The sequence below is a fragment of the Anabrus simplex genome, chromosome 2 (genome assembly GCF_040414725.1).
Source record: "Anabrus simplex isolate iqAnaSimp1 chromosome 2, ASM4041472v1, whole genome shotgun sequence".
NCBI classification, from domain to species: domain Eukaryota; kingdom Metazoa; phylum Arthropoda; class Insecta; order Orthoptera; family Tettigoniidae; genus Anabrus; species Anabrus simplex.
The window spans coordinates 527,244,768-527,271,286 of record NC_090266.1 but is presented as its reverse complement, the minus strand read 5'-3'; positions in this window follow the sequence as shown (position 1 = coordinate 527,271,286).

Below are 26,519 nucleotides of genomic sequence, written 5' to 3'. Positions count from 1 at the left end.
GCGAGCCCCACTATTAATTCATTACGTGTGAACCGAATGAACCCGTAAAACGAGCAAAGATACGAAGAACACATACTTTACAATAGGAGGTGTATCCACAGACCAGGAGCAGGTATTGTATAGGCTGGGAACCGCGCTGCATGTCAAGCTTCGCAATAGCTCACTTGTCAGAATCGCGGTGGGTGTTGTGACCGAAAACTCGAATCACACCCAAGTATTGTGTTATTTTATTTTGCCGTAAGTTACCTGGGATGTGGTAAGTTTGCATACTTGATAGCTTCATCAGACTGATATGTGTATTTGGGCCTGTAATGGACAGTATGTATCGTGGCATAGGGTATTGAGCTGGGTTGGACGAGGACGAGGATGAGGAGGTGATGGTTTGTGGCTAGTTCCAGTTCCAACCGACAGGCAAGCAATTCAGAGTATGGAAAGACGTCTGCGAGCCACTGCGTTCCTGGGAAGGACACGGCCTGTTCGAGATCATCCCGTGACGTCTTCTCACAATGAAGAGATTGTGTTGGACGCTGTCCGGCATAACCCTCACAATAGCATAGGGCCATTGCCCAGGACACGAATATCAGCCCGGCGTCTGGTATGCGGCTATTGCATACCCAGCGGTTTCACCCGTACCATCTACACTCACACCTGGAGCACCATGGTCATGATTTCGAAGCCCACAACAATGGAACCGTTAATCGACATAATACGCATTACTTGAGTGCGGAAAATCTCCACTGGGCACAAGAGGCAGCTTTTTAGGTACAGTGGAGCGTGAACTAAATGGTGTAGAATCGTGCGTGATCACCTTATTGGTCCCCATTCCTTTGAAGGAGATCTGACGGGAGAAGGCTATCAGTGGTTTCTCCAAAGTAACCTACCAAGTTCTTGGAACATGTGCCACTCCTTTAACGCTGCAGGATGTGCTTTAAATGTCACGAAGCTCCACCACACGCGGCGGTAGTCGTCCGGAGCCATCTCCATGCGACGTATCCTGGTAAATGGATAGAAAAGGGATGAGCTGTCCCCTGGCCCGTCAGATCACACGATCTTACGCCCCTGGAATTTTTCTGTGGGACCATTTAAACAACTGGTGTATGCAAAGGGAGCCGAGCAATCCTCGTCACCTTAGACAGCTCATCACCGAATAATGCCGATTCGTTACGGTGATGATGTTGCGACGTGTCAGACGGACCTTACAACATCATGCACAGCTCTGTATCGGCCACGGAGGTCGCCAATTCGAGCAGGTGCTGCTTTAACAGACGTGGGGGCCAAATAACAAATCAGTGTGTGTAAACTCTCAATTGTGCAATTTAGCCACATCCCAGTCAACTAGATGTAACAATAAATAAATAAATAAATAAATAAATAAATAAATAAATAAATAAATAAATAAATAAATAAATAAATAAATAAATAAATAAATAAATAAATAAATAAATAAATAAATACTCGTGTAGGTTTCGAACCTTCCAGCACCATCCACTATCACAACTCCCACCGCGCTCCTGCCAAATTAACTATTGGGAGGGTTGGCATGTACCGCCCAATTTCCAGCATATAGGCCTACATTACCTGTTTCTGGTCTGTGTGTGTATCTCCTGCTAGTATCTGTGCTAGTTGTATGGGTTTATTCGGGGTACTCACACTGAATTAATAGTGGCACTCACGGTACCTGCTGGCTTTTAACCCGTAACCACACATCTCGTTGTATTACCACGGTTTAGTGGGAGGGTTCGATGTACAGTATTTCAGTAGTGTAGTGAACGGGATACATAAAACTAAGTCGCAAGGGGCTGGTGAACCACCCGGTATATTACTTGTTGCCTAATAGTTCTAAGGAGCTTTTATCAATATCAAATATTGTACAGCATTTACCCGCGCTCGAAGCAGGGTAGATTATTCCTACTAAAAATTGTCTTACCATTTGTTTCTTTTTCGTCTTCTTTTCTTCTTCTTTTTCCTGGTTTCCTGTGGTCAGAACTTTAAATGGATGTATCCTACTTTTACGGCCGGATGTCTTCCTGACGCCAACCCATGTGGAAGGACGTATTCACCATTGCGTGTTTCTGTGGTAGTTTGTAGTGTGATGTGTTGTTTTTAAACCAAGATGTGTGTTAAACCCCCAAGCTAGAGGAATTAACCAAAGTTAAATTCTTGACCCGGCCGAAGGCTACTACGCTGAAAATTCCGCCAAGGAGCCAGACATTTGTGTTGCGTGAGAATATCATTGAAATATTAATGCTGAATAATTCTTAGTAGAATGTTCCATCGCAACGTGTGAACAGTTCCTGAAGCAATGGAATCCGAAATATGTTAACGAATAACGTAAATGGAATAATGTAACGAGTGCCTATTGTTAATGTACGCAATGCCATTCATCAGAGGTTTGTGAGGTATGTCACAATATCCTTTAAAATAAAAGATATTACTGAGAGGGTGACTGCGTTGTTTGTGTCACGTAGCTGTCAACTTGAATACGAGAGATGGCGGGTTCGAACCCCACTTTCGGCAGCCCTGAAGATGGTTTTCCGTCTTTTCCCATTTTTACATCGGGAAAATTCTGGGGTTGTACCATCATTTCCTATCCCAACGTCGCCATAAGACATACCTGTGTCGGAACGACGTAAAACAAATTGCAAAAGAAAGAAAAAACGTTAAAAAACCATATTCATGGAATTCGTTCTGGGTTTAAATGCCAAAGATATGATGCTAGCGTATATTTTCAGGAAGTCTTGAAAACAATTTCGGTTATGAAAATTTTCTTCAGCTTATCCCAGTTATTTCTCTTGTCACTGACGCCACCTGAACACATTTTGGTTTCGGCCTGGAGTTTAAGGCCGGTTACCCTTCCTGAAGCCACTTAAATTTTGAGATGAAAATGTCAACCAACCATCCATTGAGATTCGAACCTCAGTCTCCTGTGTACAAAGTTTGGCGCCAAGCCACTGACGTGATCGAGTCCCCAGAAAGGATTATATTTACTTCAAACCGAATAATACGATTGACCAGATTTTGCAATAAACTACTTTTCATGTCGACTGCAGAAGTAATATTGCAGGACAAGGCAAGTTTTTACTCAAAATTGTCCACAAAATGCTTGAGTGTTTGTGGATTATTTCTTAGTGGAACTACTAGTTTGTAGATAGTTTCGAGCCAAAGAAGAACCTTCCTTGTTCCCGTCCTGTGTCGAATAGCTTGTAACTAGAAGCGAGTTTAGCAACTGACATCAAGCACGCATATTTTCATATCCGTTATTGTTTGAATTATCCGTAGATTAACCGAAATTTTTCCTTCAATATGCTGTAGTCTATTCCCAGTTTTGGTTTATCAATTCATACCCCTTATCTGAGTATAATTGTGCTGAAAGAGGTATGTATCTTAATACATTTCATGCTGCTCGTAACTACACAATACTTGTATCTACACATCAAAGGCATAACTGTGCTCTTCCTGATAACTAAATAACATATTAAGATTAGAGAGAGATTCATAGCTCAAAATATGAAGTGAATCATGTATTTTTTTTACAATGTATAAGGTAATCAAGTTATATGGAGCTCTTCAGCATAAAATAATGACCTGCCCAGAGAGAGTCCTCATCAAACTTCTTGTGCCACCTTTATATGCTGTTATAAGTCTTCATCGTACACGAGTTAAGCGTTAATGAGCAGAGACTCTATCGAGAGGCAGTTGAATGGTCTTCGGAACTTCAGCACGACTTCATACAATACTAGAACTGTATTAAGGCGGTGTTTTTACTTCGAACTCAACGGTTGTCTAATAAATGTTGACTGGAAACGTTATCGACATAATGCTATTAGCAACTTTCAGTACATAGAAAAAAACTCAATAATTTTGTTAAAAGTTCTTTACAAGGAAAGTAACCGTCAAAAGTTTTCCCCTTGGCACCGCTGACGTAGTTATATAAACAATGCTACCTGAAGTTGAACACTTCACCAATCAAAGATAATTGGTATGCTTCTCAAATGACAAAGTATACGGCTTCGTTTACTTCAGAAAGTCTTGAGAGTTTATAACGCTCACGTTGAAAGTCTATACACGGTCCTTATATCTCTTAAAGTAAGTGTGAGTGGCTCAGACGGTTGAGGCGCTGGCCTTCTGACCCCTACTTGCCAGGTTCGATCCTGGCTCAGTCCGGTGGTATTTGAAGGTGCTCAAATATATCAGCCTCGTGTCGGTGGATTTACTGGCGGGCGCGTAATAGAACTCCTGTGGGACAACATTTCAGCACCTCGGCATCTCCGAAAACCGAAAAGTAGTTAGTGGGACGTAAATCCAGTAGCATTAATTATTATTAAAGTAAGTCTCCCCTCTTTAAATTGTTGTGCGTTTTTCTTGTTATCTAAAGATTCTTTTATGTAATGCATGGAGTAGAAGACCAAGAGAATTAATACTGTACCGAGCAGATGAAAATAAACATCTTCTAGTAAAATCGACATGTAATCCTATTCTAACCTTCACGTTAACATCGTTCAAAATTGAGGGCCCGAAAGATTAGTCAATTTTGAGTTTTGTCCTCCCAATGAAGTTTTATCTGACAAAGGGCATCTTAATAAAATTAATATGAAACTGGTATTATAAAGATGATTTGTAAACATCCTTCTTTCATAGGTACGTTGCGTTCTTTTGATTGTCTAATGTAGGATTAGTAATTCCAGGGCGGTTTTGTAGAATCAGTCGAAATAGTTCGTTTTACAATTTGTACGTAGAGGAATTGCCATTTGGTTGCTTCTAGAAGCTGTTACAGTAAGTATGTTGAGTGTAACACACGACAGCTGTAAACAAAGCTTGCCTTTGCCGTCCCGCGCAACATCGCGACGTGCTCCTCACAAAAAAAATAATTATGGCAATGAAAATTGATACCAAAATATCATATTTTATTTAACAAATGATACTTTCTTGATGTGCTGTGCACCTGAAATCTTGTTATGCACAAATTTAACTGAGCATTTAACTTTTGTCACACATTTATTCGACTACAATGTACAAGCTCACTCCATGTTAAGAAAACAGCATTCCTATTATGGACCTACAAGGAGTGAATACACCCCCTCTTAGACACACATAATTGCTCGTGATTAAGGAATTTTAAAATGTACTTTCTATTGTATTATTAAAGAAAGGAAACGGATGGGGCACGTTTTTGCCCGTGAGTTATTAAAAGAACCACTGAAGCTTTCCTGTTTCATAAGTACATTTACAGAGAGAAAGAACAACGGCAGGAACAGCCATCGCCTTGTTGCCTTCCTTCATTTTATTTCAGAATTGCTCTGGTATATGTAACGTGTGACTCGTTAGGCTGTGAATCGCCGGCAGTTTGTCACTGTTGTAGAGAAGTCATCTATTTATTTGTGTGTGCCTGTTATAATAATCTTGTACTGTACAGGAGTTATTACTGAAGATTTTGATGCTGTGGTGTCCAGCGATACATCACGGCATGGCTTGTACTGATAAAGAAATTAGGTATGATTTTTGTCTGTGCTTGGTTTTGTTATTTAGCTTTTGTTTCTTAAGCTCATTTTATTTTTGCCACATTTTTACCACTTTATCCAGAAGCCCATTTAATTGCTACCATCCTTTTCGTGGAGCGATATGAAAACACAGTAGTACCCGGCGTTGCCTCGGCAAATGTATTAAATGCAATTAACTGCAGCCCCCACCCCGAGCCTATAAAATTATATGTTGTCTATTTTATGCCAGTTTGCCTTGAACTTCAATCCTGAGGTTCTGTCTGTGCAGTAGTTTACCCATGTTGCTCTAAAACATATATAAGCCCCCCCTTTACAACCCCTGTACCTTAGATTTAAACAATTGGAGCTTAGTTTCTTCCTTATTTTGTTTTGAACTTAGATACTGAGTTTCATAAGTACACAGTGCCTGACAAAAAAGTTAAGCGCCCAGAAGGAGTGGTTGAAAGTGAATGAAACGACGTATGCTGAAAGACCATGTGCCTTTATTGAACTGATTACAATATGGGATGAAAGAGACAAGACCGTTGGCAGTTACAGGTGACAAGTTGGCACGAGGTCAGTAGGGTGCCGCACCCCCTGCCCTCCCTCCCACACACACCCACCCCTGGCCGCAATGCATGTCCTTACACGGTTCGGAATAGTGTCAGACAGCGTTCGGATCCCCTCCTGAGGCAAGTTCATCCACATATTTTACAGGTGTCCCTCCATATCCCGCAGATTGGTAATGGGACGGTGTCCCCTTCCAAGTTCATCCCAGGTCCGGGGAACTTGCTGACCACGGAAGGACCTCAACATGCTCTAGGCAGTCTGTAGACACACGTGCTGTTTGTAATTATTGGAACACTGTCTCAGGGTGCTGTGCCATAAGGGGTGGGACGTGCGGACGCAGAATATCTGTGACGTATCGCTGTGCCGTCAAAGTCTGTCGAAGCACTATTAGAGGTGATCACAACCCATATCCTATAGCTCCCCCCACCATGACGCCAGGGTTTACGCCTGTGTATCTTCCAACAATATGGGAAGTATCTACCGTCTGCCCTCGACGCCGCAAAACTCTCACACGATGGTCATGGAAGGTTATAGAGAAGCGGGACGCATCCCTGAAGATGATACAACGCCCGTCGTCCTATTTCCATGTCTCCCGGGCAAGGCACCACTCCAAACGCAAGTTTTGGTGTTTCAGCGCCAATGGCAACCGACGCATTGGGCGGTAGGACCCCAATCCGGCGGATGCGCGTAGTCGAGTCACTGTGCGGGAACTCACAGTATGTTGTAGAGTCTCCAGAGCATGTTCGCGGATGGCAGGTGCCGAAGTTTTGGGATCCTGCAATGCTTGGAGCACCACACGACGGTCCTCCTTCTGGGTGGTGTTTCTTGGTCTATCCGAACATGCACGACGTGATTGGGTTCCCTCATGTACCCATTGAGTCCAACATCGTGTCACTGTGTCATCTGAATGGCCCACATGCCTGGCAATTGCGCGATACGACCAGCCAACCTTATGCAGTCCCACAATGCGGCCTCTGTCAAGTGCTGTCAATTGGTGGATAGGCTGTCTGCGAGGCATCGCGGGTGCTTCGTGCTATACGTAGTCCTCTCTGCACGTCTTGCTTAACTGCCTGTCTCACAGCAGTTGACTGGTAACAACTTATCAGCAACAGGACGGTACCATTACGAATGCACTCTGGTGGGCGTTCTACACATTACAGATCCTTGTAAACCTAATCATTTACTCATACATCAATAGTATGCATGTATGACGAAATGGGATAATATTGGACAACTCTTTCTGGGTGCTTAACTTTCTTCGTCAGGCAGTGTATAGCCACGGTTTTCTCGTGATGCTGTTGGGCAGAGCCGTTCGATAAGGCAACCTTGTTGTCATAAGAGCAATACTGTTTCCTTAACATGGAATAATGTATAATAAAAAGTTGGTGTAATACCAACAATCATTCAACTCAGATCCGAACTACTTCTCTTTAACCGAAGGTGGTAACGAGCTTGTCAGTTGTGTTGAACAGTTATATTTAATTTCGTTCGTATATCTTTTTGTGTTGTAGTCGAATACATTATTGTAAGTGAGACTTCGGTATCGTCGTTTGCAGAGTATAGTTCTGTCGTTACTTAAAAATGAAACCAATTTTAAGTACACAGCTAAGGGGTGTGCAGTTGGCATCTCAGCAGTTCAGCCATTAAACTATGGAGGCAGTCAAATAAAACTATTTAAACATTATTTTTAATAATCTCACGATTGAATAATCTCTTTTTTTATATTGTCAGTGGAAAGGCAAATTATCGTAAGCGACATTTTTGTCAAAATTGAGGTTACGACGTTTATACGTCACTTGGACTCCAGTGCACATACTGGCAAAGTATCGTAAGTGCATAATTAATTTAGAGCGTAAAAACAGGATAAAAAATAAATTATCGTAACCACCATCAGTAATATACAGACCACCAGGTTATCTTAAGCACCAGTCATTAAATATTAAGCGCCTGAGTTAGAATCTTGTAATTTGCGTACAGATTATCGTAAGCGACAAGTTTTAATTCTGAAGGGAACGTGAGGTGCGTCAGTTTCATTGTTCTGACTCTTGCTGTAGTACACGATTTATAACTGCCTCAATCAACTTGGCACTTGAAACATAAGGCAAAACCTGCTGGCATATCTATCGCATGTTGATTGACAGCTAGTATACTAGTGGAACGTGCAATAGAGTGGCTGCTTCTTGTGACTCGACTGAGCAAGTAAAGCCAGTAACTAAACAAATCGGTTCATTGTCAGTATATATTCCTACCGTTCGTGCACGAAATAAATTATGCCGCTGAAAATTCCAAACTGAAATTTGCGACAACAAGAGGACAAACGCATGAGGTTGTCCAGTGTTCATAGTTTTATGAATAAGGATGCTGAGGAGAGAAAGAATAAAACACAAGAACAGTATAGAAGAGGGTTGTTGAAAGCACAAAAAGTAATACCAGATGCAACAAAAGTGTTGTAGAGACCGGTTAAGAAAATTTAATCGAGGAATTTGGCAATGGGGTAATAGTCGCGCAGATGTGAGCTTGTATTCGGGAGGTAGTGGGTTCGAAACCCACCGTCGGTAACCTTGAAAATGGTTTTCGTCTTTTCCCATTTAAACACCAGACAAATCCTGGGTCTATACCTTAATTAAGGCAACAGCCGCTACCTTCCCATCCCTCCGTTGTCAAGGACCTTCAATGAGTCAGTGTGAAGTTAAACAAGTAGCAAAGGAAAAAGTAGAACAGAGAGAACACGAGACTAAGAAACTTCATTTGGTACACCAGGAAAAGCACGGAAAGGGAAAAAAGTGTGTAATGGATTTTTAAGGTTTCGACGCACAATCCATGTATTTTACATTTTTCAGGAAACAACTCCATCAATATCTTAATTTCGACGTGTGTCAGGAGAGAGGATTGGTTTCCAAGGAGGCTGTATCAGTTTGAGAGGTATTGTAAAAGAGTTAAACTCCAACTGGAAGAAGATTTGAAATAATAGAAGGGTTTCAGTCGAGTTGGTGATTATTGTTTTAAGAGGAAGTATCACCTATACGGCGTCAACTCGAAAGACCTGCATCAGGCCTCTCTGGAGGCCACACGCCATGACATGACAGTTGTTATCTTGTGAATAAACTTGTGAGTGAGTTGCTGCTGAAACTAAGAGTACTTCTGGCAACAGATGGGTGATTTCTTACAAGGAGATTAGCAGGCGACAGGATTTAAATCATCATCCTATTCCAGTGTCGGAAAAGAAGTATTAAGATCAGGCTAGACCTTGCACTAAAAATATTATACCTCAATGTTCCATAAAGAGTATCTAACCTTTTTAAGATTTCAAATACGTACAGTGATCTATTACCACAAACAGATGAGCAGGACTGATAAAAATGTTCCTTTTCAAATATTATACTGTAATCTAGTGTTGGCTACTGAATGCATGATTCGAAGCAGTGTATCGATTCATTCAAGTGTCCGAGTGAATCGATTCACGGGAACGGCGAGCTCACGGCACACGATTCAGCTTACTCCCAGCGGACAGAGCTGTGTGGCGCACCCACCGGACGTTGACGGGGAGCCGAGCTTCCGCTGCAGCGAGACAGTGAATCATGGCACATCGAAAGAATCGTAAACGAGTGCGGCTCAGTGAGACACAAGATACACGGCTTCTTATCGGCTCACTGGACACTGGCGGAGAGCCGAGCTTCCGCTGCAGCAAGACATACAGTGAGCCATGGTACACTGAAAGAATCGTATGCTATAATGGACTCTCGAGCTCAGCTCATTTGAAAATAATACCCATTTGCATTCACTGTCATCTTCTTACAGGGAGGTTTAAATAATAGATGGATTAAATTGCAGTGTTAAAAAGGTAGTCAAAACATAATTCTGAAGTAGCTAGTAAGTAGGTAGGTTATTAGGTTACCTATACTATTTATTAGTTTAATGAATCTTAGTATTATAAGTTGACATTTGACAATTATACTCGACTCTAGCCTGCCCTATGACTATGAGTCATGCTTATGACCACTCAAAAGTACCTGTTATATATTGGGAAGAACGGGTCAGTATTCTCTCAGTTCACATGTCACATCGTTGCACAAGAATTCAATCATATGTGGACAGACGCAATAACTTAACCGACAGCATGTTGAATCAGAAAACCAGCGGGCTACTGTACATCTCGGGTAGCCTATACAAAACGATTTAAAAAAATTCTCAGCTGATAGAAATATACATATTTTCAAAAATGACTGAGCGAATTGTCGTGCGGTTAGTATCGCGTAGCTATGCGCTTGCATTCGGGGGATGGTGGGCTCGAATCCCACCGTCGGCAGCCGTTAAGATGGTTTTCCATAGTTCCCCATTTTCACACCAGGAAATGCTTGGACTGTACCTTCATTCAAGCCATGGCTGCTACCTTCCTAATCCTCACCTGTCCCAGCCTGCGTCGCCGGAAATCTTCGATGTATTAGAGTGACTAGCATTCTTTTCTAAGAAAGGAGTTCATAGTATGACGACCAGATGGCAGCTGCGAGCACTGAATGCTGTTGCTGCTGTCTTACCAGCACATACTACACAGACGCAGTAGGAGCGGTGACTAATGTGCCCTGAATCGGATCACTGTATCGATTCAGTAACGTGAACGGAGTCAAATGAATCGATTCAGTAAAATGAATCGAATGTTCCATCACTACTGTAATCAGTGTAATTTCTACTTTGATTCTCTTATTGTAGAGTAGTAAGTCAATTTGCCTATTGTTTTTTAAAATCTAAATATCCTAATGCAATAATTTAAGAAAATCTCTTATTGTTCTCATGCCGTATATTCCTCCAAAATATCGTAAGCTCTTCAAAAGCTATCGTAAGAGGACCACTTTGTTAAACAATACACTCGAAGACGAGCGGCAAACCATCGTATGCGACATTCATAACATTTAAATAAGATCTTTTTCGATTCGACTGAATAAACACATAACAAAATATGACAATAAAGTGAAGATGTTATTTCTGGAGTTGAATAAAAAGCGAAACTGTCTAACTGAAAGTATTCGACTCGCTATCATTTTTATAATCTCCTGTAAAATTCATATTTTGTCGCATCCAGGGACGATACAATTTAACAATATTAGTTATTCATAGGTTTTTACATTTTCTTCTAGGGGCCCAAAATTTCATTTGGGTAGGTGGCCCGTATCAAATTCATGACACCCCTGCAGTAAAACATGCAATGTAGTGAATACGACTACACGCACTCGCTCCATGAATATCACTGGAATTTGAAAGGAAAATGCACGTGAGTGAGTACGATGTGGATGTTTATGGTGGGGAAGATGGGTAAACAAGTGAATCTAGGTCAGCGTGACAGTTAATTTTACTCAGTAGGTCTCTCACTGATGGCCAAGTGCCAATTCTTGCTAGTTTAAATACTGTCCAACTAACGTCTGTCGTGTTGCTCGTTTCAGAACCCGGATGTAAGTTAATCATTATTATTTTGGAGTTCAATTTTCACGTTATAGCAAAAGATTTAAAAATTATAAAGCTTGAATGACTAGAAATAAAAAATGTGTAAACTAATTATGTAATCATTAAAACTTTTCACCTAGTTTTCAAAATTAAAATTACCTTCAGGGAGTGTTTTATTCACACACGGTGTAACGATGAGTTAGGCCAAACTTTCACGGCAAGTTCCTCACATGTAGGAGAAGACACAACTTTACAACTTGCTTTACGTCGCAGCGACACAGATAGGTCTTATGGCACCGATGGGATGGGAAAGGCCTAAGAGTGGGACGGAATCGGAATTAAGATACATCCCCAGCATTTGCTTGGTGTGACATGTTTTTAATGGAACCATCCTGTTTTCTAATCCCCACAACAGAAGAACGGATAAAAAAGTATTAATTTATTTGACTACTGTATTTTCAAAATCTGACCTCTCGAGAAACGTTTTCAAACATGCTTCAGTCGCCAGTCATGGGCATTTTATTGGAAAGAATCACAAATCACGTGGCCAAGGCACGCCATACGTACGGATCATGAACGTAATGACCTACAGAAGGCCTTCACCCTCTTCTGACAACTAAGTATTCGTTTTCTTTTCTTTCTACCTTTTGTTAGTGGTTTAAGGACGCACTAACACATTGAAGGTTTTCGGTGACGCAACGATTGGGAAGGAAACGGCGTTAGACCTAATTTAGCTTGTGAATGGGAAACACCGAGCTCGATAGCTGCAGTCGCTTAAGTGCGGCCGGTACCCAGTAATCGGGAGATAGTGGGTTCGAATCCCAATATCGCAATCCCTGAAGATGGTTTTCCGTGGTTTCTCATTTTCACACCAGGAAAATACTGGGGCTGTACCTTAATTAAGGCCACGGCCGCTTCCTTCCCCTTTCTAGGCCTTCGCATCGTTGCCATAAGACCTATCTGTGTCGGTGCGACGTAAAGCAAATAGCAAAAAAAGGGGAAACCACGGGTAACCATCTTCAGTGCAGCCGACGGTGGGGTTCGGGCCCACCATCTCCCGAATACAAGCTCACAGCTATACGACAATACCCACAAGGCTAACTTGCTCAGTGGTATTTGATCTATAGCATACGTAAATACACTATGATAACGTTGTGTGATTTAAAGTGTGACATTTAACTAATGCCACTGAATGCTTGAAATTAAACTAAATTAAGCAAGTAATAATAATAATAATAATAATAATAATAATAATAATAATAATAATAATAATAATAATAATAATAATAATAATAATTGTACCGGGCGGTACACCTCCACGCCGCTAATTTAAAATGTGCGCCAGTTCTCTGCTGGAGGAACTCTGAACCTTATTGACGGTATAAACTTTCAAGTTTCTTAGAAGATGTCACTACCTGGAAATTTTGGAGTTTTTGAACTGTGTCATTTTCGACGTATTTTTGTTTTGCTTGTAGTAAGAAGTATGAACTTTCTCTTCTAGAGGACACTACTGAAGATCAACAATAGTGCACCCTAGTGCGGAGTGAAAGAACTATTTTTTTGGAGAAATTTTTATTTCAAAAGTTTGTTTCTTGTTAAATTTCTTTCTGTTATTGTTTAAGTTGGCTGTATACCCCTCTCTTTCCCCTTGTTTTGTATTTAGCCAATCCCGAATTTCTTTTATTAATTTCTGACCAATCGGATGTATCTTCCCCCAACTGAATATGTTGCTGTATCCTACCCAATAAAGTGCTTGTGGGAGGGTGTTTTCATTCCCCTAACGCCTCGAACCTTCCGCGAGAGTATATAAGCTGCTGATTTTAGGGTCTCCGGGCCACTTCTGTTCCATCTTTCAGTGTGTAAAGTACATAGCAGGGGGCGGGAAGCGACTCTTTCTCCGGCAGCGGTCAACAACCAGGTAATGGCCGATTAATTACTTCTTTTCTTGCTTGCTCAGCAGTTTAACTCTCGGGGCGGGTCCGAAGTTTTTCCATTATGTAACCTTCCTTAAAATGTAAAGAAACTTGTATTTATTCTATCTTTTAAACTACATATTGGGATAGAGAGTGCTTAACCCTCTCGAGCTCCCGCTCATATTGTTTTGAGGTGAACTTATTTTCTCAACCTATTCTTCTTTAACATTATGTAAATTTGTTTCTTTTCTAAAGTCACCTCCGTAGTATGGGATTAGCCCTTGCATCTGTGGCCTAGAGCCAAATTAGGTTTTGAAACAAATACATTAGGAGTGCAGATCGCCTCCTCTCAAATTGTTATTTTAGAGGTCATGTAATTACCCCTTTTTTCATCTAATAGACCTCAGTAGGTTGGGTATTTTACCACTGTGTCTATGTCCAGAGAGGACAACTTGAAGGTGGAGTTTGGTGTGGCCTTTGAGAGGCTTAAAGTTGAGAGCGAGTGGCTCTTTTTCGAAAATTGAGTGTTGGATGCCTCGTGGAGGCTTTTCGGTGTAATTTGGAGCAAGTGCTCCTGAGCATGAATGGGGTTTTCTGCCCCTCTGTTAATACTTATTTTGAAGTAAGGTTGGGCTGATTGCCCAAGCATTGTAAAGTCAGGGCGCGAAGCCCGAATCCTGTAAATATTCTAACTACCTTTGTGACTTGCTACTCTGTACCTGCCATGCTTGTTATTTCTTTATTTTGAAAAGAAAATATAACCTTGTTAAATTTTAAATTAATTTTACTTTCGTAGCTTGAGACCTGTTCACCACCCCGCACCTTCTTTCACGCATAACTACCACAAAAACACGGTAACAAGTGGTAGCAGAGCGTGGTTGAATGGGTCTCATTTTAGCCCCTTTTGACGGCTAAACATTGTTTTGATCCGAACTCTAACCATTTTCTCAGTTGCTGGAATTTTTTGAGTTTTTCAAAATTGTTCTGTCATCATGCCCGGCCCTCGCGATGTTCTCCATCTTAACTATTTGCGCAAGGAGGAGTTGATCTATGAATTGACTATTAGAAATGTGCAATCTGGAGGCACGGTTGCGGTAGACACAAACAAGCTTAGAGAGTCCCTTGATTTTCCCATTTCCATCCCCACCTTGGGAGAGAAAGAAATTGACGACTCTCTTTCCACGATCGTCGAGAATATTACTGGGCTAGCATCTGTAGTTAGTTTTTTGATGAAAATGATCCTTCTCCTAATCAAATTAAGCGTGTGCAAGCCAGGCTATATCATTTTTCAAGTAGAGTTAACGATCTGTTGTCTCTAAAGCTGAATGACGTTCAGAAGAAGGAAGCTAGTACGCTGCTTGAAAATATTTCTGAATTATCTAGCAAGGTCACTCAATTGTTAACTGGGGAAGTTCCTCCCAAAGGCGATCTACCCACCACAGTGAATGTAGGTAGCGAGGAAGAGCCTCCTAAGGGAGAAGTAAATAGGAAAACCATCGCTGCTCAAACAACCTCTGCCCCATTGGACGAGTCTGAACGCCGTGCATCGTTGAATAATATACGCTCGGAATTAACTTCCTTGCCATTGAAACCTTTACCTACTATGTCACCAGGGTTTAGCAGTTTGCCTCATCCATTGGCAAGGTTGCTCAGAGGTATCTCTAAGTTTTCCGTTAATACCACCAGTGACGTAATTTCATTTATAAGATTTTTAGTCGAATTTCAGGATCATGCCCTTGTTTTTCCTCTTTCCCCATGTCAGATTTTGCAAATCATCTATCCCTATGCAATTGGTATTCTCTCAGACAAAATAGTAAGAGTCATAGCCGAACAGTCATCTATTGAAGATTTTCATGCACACTTGCTTGCAAATTTTATTCCCGCCCGCGCGAGGTCATCTCTAATTCAGAAGTACTATTATCGTGTACAGCGTTTGGATGAAAATTTGGCTGATTTCATACAAGACATTAAATTCTATACTAGGGTGTTTGCTCTTCATTTTCCTGAAGACCAGATTGTACAGGCTATTGTAGAAGGAATTTCACCATCCTATAGGTCATATTTGTGTTTCGCGGCGTGCCCGCAAACTTTCTCTGAACTTGAAGCGTTGGCCGTCTCAGCGGAAGGAGTGAGATACGCCGATTCCTTGCGTGTCGCGAAAGAACCCCCGCCTTCTTTTAGTAATACTCGGCCTCCACCTCGCCGATCAGTCACACCTCGTAAATGTTATGCTTGAGGGTCGCCCGACCATCTTCGCAATAAGTGTCCACTGATCAAGTCTAGTAGGGCAAATAATGGAGCTGGTTCAGCACAAGGCTGTTTTAAATGTGGGGCTTTCTCACATATCGCCAAGAATTGCCCAAACTCAAATAGCACCCCCTCCTGCTCAACTTCTGGTGCAAATTCCACCAATGCCAATAATAAAATGTGACTAGCGGCTTCGGCTGAGTCGACTAATTCTGCTTCCCAAGGCTCAGCCCCTGGCAAAAAGGTCGTGAATTCAGGGAACGTTCAATTTGCAAATCCATCTTTCGAATGCCCCAAAGAATGTCTTAGGATTGCGGCGGATACCCCCGCATCTGTTCCTTTTCTTAACATTGAGTTAAATAACGAGCCTATAACCGCTCTATTAGATTCAGGCAGTGTTTGTTCAATTATTTCGGACCAATGGTATTCAAAATTGAAGTCTGTTTGTAAATTACCTGACTATGACTCATCTCCTGTTCAATATGTTTCGGCTAATTCTTCCCCATTAGAAATTCTAGGTTCTGTATATGCCAAAATTCGTATTTTTAAATTTACATGGAAAATCAAACTGTTTGTGGCTAAGCACTTGTCTTGCCCCATCATATTGGGAGCGGACTTCATTTCTCACACTGGTCTTGTGCTCGATCTCCAGAGTAGGTCGTGCACATTCAAATTTGCGTCCAATTGTAAAATTCCCTTGTTAAAGTGTAATTCTGTATCATGTTCATCTATTTCGCCTACCCAGGATGAGATGTTGTTAGACCTTAGACATCTACCTGAGGAGCAGGCGGATAGTATTCGTAAGTTGTGTCAGTCGTTTCCAGAGGTGTTCTCTGATACTCTTGGTGTTACTGACCTTATTGAATACAAAATTGAGGTCACGGATTCGATTCCTGTCCGTTTTTCACCATATAGGCTATCTCCACCTAAAATGAAGGCTCTGAAAGAAATCATCGATCAAATGTTGAAGGATGGTATTATTAGGCCCTCTAAGTCGGCGTATTCTTCGCCTATTTTTCTAGTCCCGAAACCCCAAGGAGGCTTCAGGCCTGTCATTGATTATAGGGCTCTCAATCGGAAGGTGGTGTTGCAATCCGTGCCCCTTCCTGACCTTCATTCTTGTTTTTCGTGGTTTCGTAAGGCCAAGTTCTTTACTATCTTGGACTTGAATCAGGCCTATAATCAAATTCTCCTTGCCGAAGAGTCTAAACATCTTACAGCGTTTGCCACGGACTGGAATTTATACGAATACAACCGCGTGCCTTTCGGGCTCCCCACGGGAGCAGCTGTACTCACTAGGCTGCTAGATAGGGTCTTCTCCGACATCAAATTTGAGTACTTGTACCACTACTTGGATGATGTCGTCGTATTTTCAGAGACTTTTGAAGAACATCTAGATCATCTGCGAGAAGTTCTCGATCGCCTTCGTAAGGCTGGGTTAACGGTCAAGTTGTCCAAGGTTGCCTTTGCTAAGCCCTCTATGTCATTCCTAGGGGATATTGTGTCACCTGATGGTGTAGCAGTCGATCATTCTAGAACACAGGCCATCCGTGATTTTAAACCTCCCAAGGACATTAGAGGTATCGCCAGGTTCATTGGTATGGTGAATTTCTTCAGGAAGTTTATTCCTAACTTCGCTAATAGAGCGGCGACCTTAAACCTTCTTCGTAGGAAAGGCATCAAGTTCGAGTGGGGACCTTCTCAACAAGCCGCTTTTGAAGATCTTAAATTAGCTCTCTGTAATTCCCCTGTACTTGCTATGCCTGATTTCTCAAAGAAATTCATCGTCCAAACCGACGCGTCGTCGTCAGCAGTAGCTGCAGTCCTTCTTCAAGAGACTGAACTAGGGAGGCGACCCATCGCCTATGCATCTAGGACTCTGTCGGCTCAAGAAGCCAAGTATTCCATCTATGAGCTCGAAGGTTTGGCAGACTTATTTGCCTTAGAAAAGTTCCGTCTCTATCTGGAACATGTCAAATTCAACATGGAGACAGATAATCAAGCCTTAAGCTGGGTCTTAGGTAGGCCGCGTCGTACTGGTCGTATAGCCCGTTGGGCCATCCGTATTTCTGCCTTCCAATTCGATGTCAGGTACCGAAAATGTTGTTGCTGATGGACTCAGCCGTATGTTTCCCAACGACGTCGAGACCCGTGAACCGGTCGACAGTTCATCACCTTCCGAGTCCATACTATCTGATGTTAATGCCATCTTAACAGATGCTCCCATGCTCTTTAGGGATATCGAGAAATACCAACGTGAAGATCCGACGCTGGCTCCGATAATGGAAACCCTTTCTTCTGGGGAACATGTTGTCCCTTATGTTCTGAGGAACGGTGTTCTATGTTGCACTTCGAAGCATGATAAGATGATGAAGGTTGTCGTTCCAGCTGTTCTTGTACCTATGATCTTCAAATATTATCATGAGACCCCATTAGGAGGGCATCTGGGTATCTTTAAAACTCGTGAGAAGATTCGTGAAATGTTCATCTGGAAAGGTATGGACGGTGAAATCCGTGAACTAGTAAAAGCTTGTAAATCTTGTTTGCTCAGTAAACCCACCATGTCCACCAAGGTAGGCCTTTTGTCCTCGCATCAAGCGTCGCGCCCCATGGAACGCCTGTATATTGATTATATAGGACCCTTCCCCCAGTCAAAGGGAAATGCCAACAAGTTCATCTTTGTATGCGTAGATGGCTTTACGAGATTTTCCTGGTTATTTCCGACTAAGCTGGCTATCGCGCAGTCCACCATTACTTGCCTAAATTCTATTTTTGCTTCTTTTGGTCCGTGCCAATATATTGTATCTGATAATGCTAAGGCTTTTACATCTAATTTATTTCGTAAAATCTGCTTTGACCTGTCCATCTCTCATGTGACTACTTCTGCTTATTACCCTCAACCATCTCTGGCTGAACGGGTTAATCGTAATCTCAGGTCCGCGCTTATTGCCTATCATCATGAAGATCATTCCAGGTGGGACACGTCCCTGCATTGGTTAGCTTTTGCTTTGAATTCGGCGGTTCATGAATCTCACAAGTTTATTCCAGCTTGTTTGATGTTCAAGTTCGTTCCCAACACGCCGCTCTCTAACCTCTGGTCTCTGAGTGACATTCTACCCGAGACAATAGATCCGGATAATACTAAAGATCTTTGGAAGAAGGCGAAAGCCAATCTTAAAGTCTCTCATGAAAAGGTTAGGGAAAGATATGATCGTGGACGGAGACCCACCCATTTGAAGGTAGGTGACCAGGTGATGGTCAAGAATTTTGTTCTCGCGGGCAAGCTTGCCCCCAGATTTCATGGGCCGTGTATCATTCTAGATTTCCTTACGCCGGTCACATTATTATTAAGCAATCCAGCCACCGAGAGGATATTTAGGGTTCACCTGTCACAGCTGAAACCGGTGTAATTTCTGGGTTAACTTGCTTCATATAATCGTGAAAGGAATGTGAAGGTTATATTTTTTTTTGAGTTTTCACGTTGAAGGCATTCTGCCCCTTCTATAATATTTTGTTTCATATGTAAGTTTTTGTAAACCTTCCCCGCGCGGTTAAACTGCTGTCCTATCCTTGCCACGGCCATTACCACGCTCCCGTCTCCTGCTCCATTCTACACAGTGGCTTTATTAATGCCATGGATATTTGCACGCCGCTGGCCCCTCAACCTCTCCACAAAGCCTGTGCCCTCAAAAAAATGATGATGGTCCAACAATTCTGCTGCCTAGCTTTAATGTTTCAGTGCCCCCGCAGCCGCGCGGCGCCGTGCTGCGATTGGGTTAGAGGAAGGGCCCCCTCTTCCCCAGCGAGGACCACATGTGCACGGCGAGCCGGAGCTCTCCTCCCGGCCAAGGCTGATGTGCGGCGCACGACCTGCTACTTGCCCGCAGCCTGTATATGTTCACCGCGGGCGCGGCGTGCTTCAACACCACTGCTCCCCTCATAGTGCGGGCGAGCGGTATCTCAGGGTACTTGAGGGGTCCGAGCGGCCTCCTCTGGACGCAAGCTACAACGGCCGGTCTGGCCATCCAACTTAACCAACATCAACTACATGGACAGTTACTATCAGCAATTACTACACTTGGGTATTCAACAACAAAATCTGGTGGACTTAGAAAATGTTTCCTCAACTTTAAAACTAAAGTTTTTCTTCTCAATTCAACCTTCTACAAACATTAAGACAGTACTTCCGCTATTACTAAAAGAAATGTTGAAACTGAATCAAACTAAATTTCAGCCATTTCAATAAATGCTTCTGCAATCAATCTTCATATCCACATCATAACTTGGACCTTGTTTCAAACAGATTTCATGTGTCAGCCCTGGAGGAACTTTTGGGGGGGAGGTCTGTACCGGGCGGTACACCTCCACGCCGCTAATTTAAAATGTGCGCCAGTTGAAACTCCTCTGCTGGAGGAACTCTGAACCTTATTGACAGTATAAACTTTCAAGTTTCTTAGAAGATGTCACTACCTGGAAATTTTGGAGTTTTTGAACTGTGTCATTTTCGACGTATTTTTGTTTTGCTTGTAGTAAGAAGTATGAACTTTCTCTTCTAGAGGACACTACTGAAGAGCAACAATAGTGCACCCTAGTGCGGAGTGAAAGAACTATTTTTTTGGAGAAATTTTTATTTCAAAAGTTTGTTTCTTGTTAAATTTCTTTCTGTTATTGTTTAAGTTGGCTGTATACCCCTCTCTTTCCCCTTGTTTTGTATTTAGCCAATCCCGAATTTCTTTTATTAATTTCTGACCAATCGGATGTATCTTCCCCCAACTGAATATGTTGCTGTATCCTACCCAATAAAGTGCTTGTGGGAGGGTGTTTTCATTCCCCTAACGCCTCGAACCTTCCGCGAGAGTATATAAGCTGCTGATTTTAGGGTCTCCGGGCCACTTCTGTTCCATCTTTCAGTGTGTAAAGTACATAGCAGGGGGCGGGAAGCGACTCTTTCTCCGGCAGCGGTCAACAACCAGGTAATGGCCGATTAATTACTTCTTTTCTTGCTTGCTCAGCAGTTTAACTCTCGGGGCGGGTCCGAAGTTTTTCCATTATGTAACCTTCCTTAAAATGTAAAGAAACTTGTATTTATTCTATCTTTTAAACTACATATTGGGATAGAGAGTGCTTAACCCTCTCGAGCTCCCGCTCATATTGTTTTGAGGTGAACTTATTTTCTCAACCTATTCTTCTTTAACATTATGTAAATTTGTTTCTTTTCTAAAGTCACCTCCGTAGTATGGGATTAGCCCTTGCATCTGTGGCCTAGAGCCAAATTAGGTTTTGAAACAAATACATTAGGAGTGCAGATCGCCTCCTCTCAAATTGTTATTTTAGAGGTCATGTAATTACCCCTTTTTTCATCTAATAGACCTCAGTAGGTTGGGTATTTTACCACTGTGTCTATGTCCAGAGAGGACAACTTGAAGGTGGAGTTTGGTGTGGCCTTTGAGAGGCTTAAAGTTGAGAGCGAGTGGCTCTTTTTCGAAAATTGAGTGTTGGATGCCTCGTGGAGGCTTTTCGGTGTAATTTGGAGCAAGTGCTCCTGAGCATGAATGGGGTTTTCTGCCCCTCTGTTAATACTTATTTTGAAGTAAGGTTGGGCTGATTGCCCAAGCATTGTAAAGTCAGGGCGCGAAGCCCGAATCCTGTAAATATTCTACCTACCTTTCTGACTTGCTACTCTGTACCTGCCATGCTTGTTATTTCTTTATTTTGAAAAGAAAATATAACCTTGTTAAATTTTAATTTAATTTTACTTTCGTAGCTTGAGACCTGTTCACCACCCCGCACCTTCTTTCACGCATAACTACCACAAAAACACGGTAACAATAATAATAATAATAATAATAATAATAATAATAATAATAATAATAATAAGTGGGAGAAATAATTCATGAATATGGTTTGTAAACATCCGCTGTGGAAGAAACGATACACAAGATGGAATGAGCATACGGTATAACTAGGAATACCTACAACAAAATGAGTTTATCTAAGAGCCTCAAAATACAACACTACAACACAGTAGTAAACCGGAATGCTCATACGCAAGTGATTGTCTGGTACTGAATTACAAGCTGAACAAGGTAGAAGAACTGGAAAGAAATATTATACTTTAAAATACTCAGCCCGCTAAGAACTACAGAACTATAGAAATCAAGAAGTAATGATGAAATATATTGGAACGTAGAAAACATAATAGAAAATGCGGAATAGGGGATTTATATTTTTCGGTCATTTATACATAATGGATGACAACAGGTTAACCAAAGATACCCTCACATATTTTGGGAACAAGAAGTCAACAACAACCTGGATTCATGAAGTCAAGAAAGATTTGGAAAGAAACAATATAAGAGAAGAAGCAACAAAGAGAGAGAGAGAGATTTTTAGAAAGAAAATGTTAAAAATGGAAGGAATCCAAGGACGGGAGGAAGGAAAACAGGCTCAAAATGGATCAATAGCTGCCCCATTTAAGCAATCTCGATGGAAAAGTATCAATATAATTCACTTACACTTTCAAAAACCAGACCATCACCTATGCAACGTTGGTTCCTGGAATACGACGCATAACACAAAGAGTACCATAGTGGACCTTAGAGTTCAAACATAATTCAGTGATGGTTGCAGGGATAAATTACATGGCACAAAACAAAAAAATAAGAAATAAGAAGAGTTGACTCTCGCTTCAAGTAAAATTCAACGCCTGTTAAAACAAAAGAAATATGTGACATATTGCACCCATATCCCGAATTAATATAGAATGAATAATCATTTTAATCAATATCTAGTTGCAAAGATAGCCAGCGCAGCGAAATTCACTCAAAGTGCGGCAAAGTACCTCAAATGAAAATTGAGGCCGAAGCCTTAATCCCAGTAGGCAGCGTTAAGACACGTAGCAGAGAGCTTTCAGAAGGACAACACTTGTTGAGATCCCTCAAATAAAATTGAGATGCTGACAGGCTGTTACTATGTTCTCACGGGAAAGCCGGATGTCGAGAGCATTAAAAACACTCCAACTCGCTGGACAAAGGCAAAGCCGCAGACAAGGAAAGGAAATTTTAAATAAGGGATAGAGCTATACCAGACACCCCTCTTCGCCGGTAGTTTCGTCCATGCGGAGGAACGTCAGAAACCACCCAGGCACAGTTAAGCCAATCAGAACGCTCAAAATTACTAGTTGAAACCAGCGCCTCAGATAATTCAGTAAATCTTAGATGTGTGTTTAATGATGAAGGAGAAACCATGTTATCCAGATAGCAGGATAAAATTTCATATTTTCTGTACAATTGCTGTTATTAATTATACGTTTTACAATTATATTTGAGAAAGTGCGTAGCTGTAACGCATATGCCGCGTGGTGAGTCACGTGTTGCCGTAATACACCAACCTACAATGCATTCCCGATAGAAGATAGGGCTACCTACGCCGATAAATTAATTAAGCACTCTGCGATCGATTTCCGGGGTAAAATCGATCAAAGAATAAGCACGAATGTTGTGAGTTCAGGAATAACTGTGGTGAAAATATCCGACATTTGAAATATAAATTAATTCTGCTAAGAAGATCCAGCCCCACAGCGGAGGAATACCAAGTGTACGAACCCCCTGCGATTAGGAAGGAGAGCCCAGTGGTATTCATGTAACTATAAAGGAGACCCAATCACGGCACTCATTCTCAGTGTATTCTCAGTTCTCGATGTCAGTTCGTCCGTGTTACGTGTCACGTGTCATTGTCTCGAGTAAGTTACTTCAAAAAATATTGAGTTCTTCCGTGCTGAGCTAGAAACAGTGGCTAGCAACATTAATTTTAAATCAGTCATTCCGACAACTAAATTTTAACCCTCAGGGTCTCAGTGGGTAATTCATTCAGAATAATAGTTTCCAGTGGGAAAATAAACAATCTAAGTCTATTATCAACATATTAGTAATTCCACGCCTTGCCGCATAAACTATGTCCCTGGCAAACGCAATAGCAGCAACTTATTTATTTCCAGTGCGCGTGATGTAAATATAACCCAGGTAGATTACGAGGAAAGCAGACGGGCAGTGATTAACGGAACAGATGCTTGGTCATAGTTATTTGGTAAAGGGACAAATAGCTGCCAATATAAGAAAATGTGCAATCACCGAGCAGCTCACTCAGGCCAATTCGAATTCCATGAATAGCAGGGTGACCGACCATCAAACGTAAACAACTGTTAAGCGACCTTGTGGGAAGAGAGCTGAACTGATCCGATACGACTGATCAGTACTTTGGGGAGAATATTTCAGAATCCAGCTGATCAGGAAGTTACCAAGGAGAGTTCCAATAGTAGTTTCACCATAGGAGCAATATTATATCCGAGTGTAGAGGCAATTATTGTTAATCAAATGTGTTATTAGAATATTAAAAAAATGGTGTAATTAGTATGTAAGTTCGTGAAGGTCAAGTTTCGTGTGCTTGACGAAGTGTACTTGAAGACGCCAATCATGTCTGGATACGGCGGCTTTACAACGATGTCCCGTGTCTCAATCGTTATGGGCTAAAAGAACGAGGACAGCGAAGGGACTTCAGATGACAAGCCCGGCAATCTTCAAATGAGTATGTGAACTAAAATCTAAGATGTTGTTTATTCTAATAATGAAAATAATACTTTTGTTTAAGACGCTAGTTGCCAAACGTAAATGTCAGTAGCATAATTTGCACTCAATGTTAATCATGTAGTGATAATACACGGTCGTCACCTTGTAAATAATTTTTGCCATTCACGCACTATGATATTAATCATGTTAATTAATTTAAGATCGAAGAATTGGCCAACGATGACTCGAATTTGAGTACGGTAGAGAGTTAAACGAATATTGCATGGAGAGAAAATTACTTATTTTCATTCTCACGGAATAATAATAATAATAATAATATTAATCGTAATAAGATTTACGTGTAAAATTCAGAAAACGCATTTTAATAAACTTAATTACTGGTTTAAATTGTAAGCCGTGGATAAACGAGGATCAGGAGCGTTAGTTTCTGGTAGCCGTCGTTGCAATGTCGGAACAATTATGTTTGCGTAAGAGAATAATAATCATAATAATAACAACAATAATAATTATAATATTTGTGACGTTTTGACAGTCTTCATGATAGGCTATCCCACTGGTTCTGATGTTTTTATGTTCATGGCTACATATTTTACATTGATAGCGTAAGTCCTGGAAACCAGTTGAGATTGGTTTAAAAAAAAATAGAGCCATTGTTGCTATATTAAAAGCGATGAGTTAGTCGTGGAAAGTTGTTGAACATTGATTGGTTCGTTATGATGGAGAATTACGAGCATTTATTTTAAATTTTTCATGAGAGTAAGGAAAGAGATATTTTCTATGCCAGCTGATAAGCTGAGACGTAAGTGGTATAATTATTAACAGTATAAGAAGTGCGCGAAGAAATTTGTACGAAAGGAAAGGGCAATAATTTGTCTACTCAGGGAAATGAATGTCATTTGAGGTCTAAGATGATATAAATAAATATAAATGGAGAAATAATGAAGTAAGAAAGAGCTCACAACAGTGATAAGAGGACCTAGTAGTGAAAGAAAAATCCATGCAACCAACCATCGGACATCTACTTATGTAACGTTTATAGAAGGCTCGCTGACCTTTCAGTTGAGCTACGATCATATTAACAGAATAATATACAATGCTTTTGATCTGGAATTTTTGTGAGGGATGGGATGTAGCACGTATAACTATATTTGATTTAATGTCAATGTCATCCGAGAAGTTTTCTTACGCCATGTTTTGAATTGATAATTATACTTCATTCTGTTATGAGATATCATTTAATTTGTTCTATTTCAGGAGACAGCCATGAATAATCCACGTCAAGGTGTTGGTCGACACTAATTTCAATTATAACAAAACCATAGGCATTGAAATAAAGACCCGTCGTAGAAATCGGGTAAATTAACTGTTCAGTATTTTTGTATTGTGAATAACCATTTGCGTGAATCGGCGTGTATATAAATTAGTGTAGGATAGTAGCATAAACGTATTTTTATTTCAGCAGTGTTTTCTCTTTGATCATTTTATTTAGCATAGGTGGTGATTGACTGTGGTTATAAATGCAGATAGATTTTCTTTTATTAAAATGGGAGATTTTCCGCTGTGTTTGGTATAATGTTATGTCCATGATAGCTCGCGTCAGTTTAGCTAGACTGCATCTCAAATTCACTTCTTGTTTACATAAGAACAGCAAACACAATTATGAACGTCACTGAATAGCGCACCCAACAGTTATAAATGTTATCATATGTAAATTCCGAGCAGGTTGATCTAGAAATTATAAATGTGTGTTACGCAGTTTTGATCTCTTCAGATAGTTTGGGCCCCTGTAAGACCAAATATGATCAACGCATGCCATATGAATGTAAGCGATGGCTGTTCAGTTGACTAGATAGTCAATAAAACTTGAGCTGATTTACCTCCTAGCTTCATGGTTTTACGCGGGGATGCCACCATTAAATCTGTAAACTTATGATAAAGAAACAAATCAATCATTGGTAATTGACTTTATGATGTAATTTTGAAGTATCATATGGAGACAATCTGCCATGACAGGGTTCTAAATCTATGTAAAAATCACTGTAATTTAATTTAGATGAAAATTGTAAAGGGGAGCAGTGACTACCAAAAACTATTGAATGTTCTGAGTTATGATAATTGCATGTATGAACACCACTATTTGGTAATTGGTAATGAATAACTCTAATCTTCAAGGTTCATGTTCCGAATGGCAATTCTATTGCACAAGCAGAGAATATTGTGGAGTGTCATGATTGTCTAGAAACGACGTAGTCCAGTAGAGAAAAAATTCTGTAATTAATTACATTCGGTGA